At 38.3% G+C, this 4,478-nt stretch overlaps 1 long non-coding RNA gene across 1 annotated transcript; it reads right to left on the bottom strand.

Moving 5' to 3' along the window:
- Positions 1 to 605: 605 nt before the first annotated feature.
- LOC111474954 lies at positions 606 to 4,458 on the bottom strand. Its single transcript, XR_002716234.1, has 3 exons — positions 4,300 to 4,458; positions 4,012 to 4,067; positions 606 to 974 (listed from the first exon to the last, which is right to left on the bottom strand). It is a non-coding gene; the product is annotated as an uncharacterized LOC111474954 (long non-coding RNA).
- Positions 4,459 to 4,478: the final 20 nt, after the last annotated feature.

Below are 4,478 nucleotides of genomic sequence, written 5' to 3'. Positions count from 1 at the left end.
TCCTTGGGGTCCAGCGTCCTATCTAGTACATCGTCCAGTGTCTGGCTCTGATATCATTTGTAAAATCTCAAACCCACCGCTAGTAGATATTGTGCACTTTGGCCCATAATGTATTTTGTCGTCAACCTCCCGATTTTAAAATGCGTATACTAGGAAAATGTTTTCACACCCTTATAAGGAGTGTTTTGTTTCCCTCTCCAATCGAGTGGGATCACTGTTAGAACAAAAATTCGTTATGGAAATTTTTTAGATAAAATATTTTCTTAATGAAAGTTATGTCACAATATCTCACGCACTAAGGTGTGAATAAATATGAAATTATTATTACTCAGAGAAAAATATAGAGACAACTGACTGTTGTTTTACTAAGTAGAGTGTTCCTATTTAAACTGAAATAAAGCATATAAATAACTCTTACAAAAATTCACCTGAAATACACCTTTTAAGTGAATAGCTTCACCTGAAATACACCTTTTAAGTGAATAGCTTAGCAACTAACTAATTCCATCTAACAATAAGTTGGTACTAATTTTGACACAAACCAGCCCACTCCAAAACAGTCTCAAAATCAACAAAAAACCATACCCTATCTTTCCCATCTTAGAAAGAAGCAACAAAATGGACACAATCAACAAAATTTCAGCAATTTCATGCACAAATGGTAGTTACTGGCTTCATCCACCATAAGCCATTCACTTAACGAGCTCATTGCTCATGTCCTCTCAATGGGCTCGCCTGGTCTTGCCTATGGTTATTCAGTTTTTTCACACACTCAAGAGTTGGATATACTTACTTGGAACACCATGTTGAGAGGCCTTGTGAATTCCAACAGGCCGAGAAGGGCACTCCAAAGTTACTTTGAGATGCTTCAATGGTCGAGAAATGTTGCTGATAGATTCACATTTCCTTCACTGCTGAAGGTTTGTTCCCTTTCATTGGAACTCAAAGTTGGGAAGTATATGCTTGATTCCGACCTGTACATAGAAACCACATTGTTAAATATGTATGCAGCCTGTGGGGATTTGAACTCTGCGAAGGTTTTGTTTGAGAAAATGGGTCATAGAAACGAAGTGGTTTGGACTTCGATGATTAGTGGTTGTACGAAAAACCATTGTCCTAATGAGGCATTTCTTCTGTACGAGAAAAATGGAGGAAGATGGGTTTACCCCGATGAAATGACCATGGCAACACTCGTACTAGCTTGTGCTCAATTGAAAGGTTTGGGCGTTGGAATGAAGCTGCATTCTCGAATTCCGGAGATGGGTACGAGAATTTGAGATGTGTTTGGGAAGTGCCTCAAATTAAGGGGTTGACCATGAATTTATAAATAAAGAATAAATCTCCATTGGAATAAGACCCTTTGGGAAAACCAAAAGTAAAGCCATGAGAGCTTATGCTCAAAGTGGACAATATCATATACCATTACGAAGGTTCGTGATTCCTAACATGTTATCAGAGTTATGCTCTTCACTTAGCCATGTCAATAGAATCCTAAAATGTCAAACAAAGAAGTTGTGAGACTTGAAAGTGTAGTCAAAAAGCGACTCAAGTGTCGAACAAAGTATACTTTGTTTGAGGTTTCCAAAGGAGTCAAGCTTCAATTAATGGGAGGTTGTTTGAGGGCTTCATAGGCCTCAGGGGAGGCTCTATGGTATACTTTGTTTGAGAGGAGGATTGTTGGTGGGTAGTCCCACATCGGCTAATTAAGGAGATCATGAGTTTATAAGTAAAGAATACATCTCCACCGGAATGAGACTTTTTGGGAAAATCAAAAGTAAAGTCATGAGAGCTTATGTTCAAAGTGGAAAATATCATACCATTACAGGAGTTCGTGATCCCTAATGTATGCTAAATGTTGGGAGCTAAACACTACAAAGCAAGTATTTGATCGTTTGTCTGAAAGAGACGTGTATGCTTGGTCGGCTTTTATTTTTGGTTATGTCGAGAACAATAGAATCATAGAGGCGATGCAGTTAATCAGGGAAATGGTTGGTGGCTTGAACATGCGCCCGAATGAAGTCACGATTCTAGCTGTACATGCATTCGAAGTGCGGAGAAATAGATGTTGCCAACCGAATCTTTGATGGGATGTCGAAAAGGGATTTGATTTCATGGATTCTATGATAATTGATCTTGCTCTACACGGCCTCGGCAGGGAGGCTCTCACCCGGTTCCATCTAACGCAAATGACAGCCTTAAGATGATTAGAGGTACTGAGTGCCTGCACAGCTACGCAGGGTTAGTTCAAGAGGGCAGGGAGCAATTACATGAAAGGGAGCTTTTTTTAATGGAATGAATCATGTTAGGAATCACGGATCTCCACAATGGTTGGTATGATATTATCCACTTTGAGCATAAGTTCTCATGACTTTGCTTTAGGCTTCCCCAAAAGGCCTCATACCAACGGAGATGTATTTCCTTATTTATAAACTCATGATCATTCCCTAAATTAGCCAATGTGGGACTCCCTCCCAACAATCCTTCCCTCGAACAAAGTACACTATAGAGCCTCCCCTGAGGTTTATGAAATTCTCGAACAGCCTCCCCTTAATCGAGGTTCAACTCCTTCTCTTGAGCCCTCGAACAAAGTACACCCCTTGTTCGACACTTTAGTCATTTTTAACTACACCTTCGAGGCTCACAATTCTTTGTTCGACATTTGAGGATTCTATAGAAATGGCTAAGTTTAGGGCATGACTCTGATATTATGTTAGGAATCACGGATCTCTACAATGATATGATATTGTCCACTTTGAGCATAGGCTCTCATGGCTTTTCTTTGGGATTCCCCAAAATCCCTCATACCAATGGAGATGTATTCCTTACTTATAAACTTATGACCATTCCCTAAATTAGCCAACGTGAGAGCATTATGGGTTCATGCTAGATTTTTTTGTCTAGAGAGGGTTGTTTGGCAGAAGCTCGAGAATTTATCTGAGTAATGTCTTTAGAACCAAATGGTGCAATCTGGGGCTCTATGCTTGGTGCTTAACGAGTATATAACAATATTGAGCTTGGGGAGGAAGCGGCTAGATGCCTGCTAAAACTTGAACCAACAAATGATGGAGTTTACATTTTGCTCTCCAATATTTATGCAAGAAGGAAAGTGTGGAATGAAGTGAAAAAAGATTAGAGAATTGATGAATCAGACAGGAGTTCAAAAGCACCTGGTTGCAGTTCGATCGATAATGCCCCACATTCATTTCTGGCGGGAGATTGTTCTTACCCAGAAACAACTGAAATATTTATGATGCTTAGACAAGTTAGAGAGAAGCTGAAGCTGGCAGGCTAAGTTGCAAATATCTCAGAAGTTTACTCAACTTTGATGATATTAAGAAGGAAGAATCGGTTTCTTAACATAGTGAAAAACTAGCTTTATGTGATGGCTTATTGAAATCTAAGGTAGGGGGAAGAATGGTTATTTTGTCCTATTTGGACTTTTCCTTTTAGGCTTTCCCTCAAGGTTAGTAAAATGCGTCGGCTAGGGAGAGGTTTCTACACCCTTATAAAGAATACTTCGTTCTCCTCTCCAACCGATGTGAGATCTCATACTTAAGCTTGCTCAGACTATCATACTACAATAAAGATTTACAAAAGGTAGATAAACGGTGAGAGATCGAAACCATTTCCACCATTTCAAAGATGGTTCCTGTTCTTGTAGGGATTATTGGTGAAACATGAATGGCTCTACAAAATATATATATATATATATATAAAGGATACATTGTAAGCATAAATTAGCTTGCTCACATTTCTTTTTAATTTTTCAGAGAGATAAACGTGTGTTTAATACTACAAAAAGGCTAACTAAATCTCTTGATACTAGGTAATGAGGTTACAAATAAATTAGGGAAGTCTAACTATTTTTCTTATTTAATGAGGTTACACAAATATCTCTAATAATCACACAGATGTAATTAAGGTCATTCCCTCAACGTAATAAAATTTCATTGATGTTTGAAGTTGAAAGGAATGTGCAATCCATAATGCTCGGTAGAAAATTTAGAATACCTTTATCACAGCTTAAGCGGTATCTGTGGATGGATGATGTGATATTTCCTTCCCTCCTGCGTCAATAGAAAATAGGTTTACAAGAAATAACAAAGGACAATGTTATCATCTATAGCATGGTGTAAAATTGAAATTTTATTATGAATACATTATTTTACGTATGTTCATTGATTTTAGAATACATTAAATCAACTATTGATTCCTCATTGAGGAAGGCTTATTTCCAACAGTCTTACCCACCACCATGTATAGACATAAACAACTAGCAAAGTACTAATATATATTAACTGAGTAAGTTGCAAACTCATGGTAACTAGAGCTTTGAAGTGGCTGAAGCAGGCAAGTTGAGTCTTGCAGGGAGCTTTAGGTCTTCCCACTCTTCGTCTTCAATCCTAGAGAAGTACCTCTCAACCATTGCATCAGTGACAAGCCCCAGCTTTGAGGGTTCCCACTAAAGAAGAATATAA

The sequence above is a fragment of the Cucurbita maxima genome, unplaced genomic scaffold (genome assembly GCF_002738345.1).
Source record: "Cucurbita maxima cultivar Rimu unplaced genomic scaffold, Cmax_1.0 Cma_Scf00879, whole genome shotgun sequence".
In the NCBI taxonomy this organism is placed as follows: Eukaryota; Viridiplantae; Streptophyta; class Magnoliopsida; order Cucurbitales; family Cucurbitaceae; genus Cucurbita; species Cucurbita maxima.
Note: the sequence above shows the minus strand (reverse complement) of the source record. Positions and strands in the feature narration are given on the sequence as shown.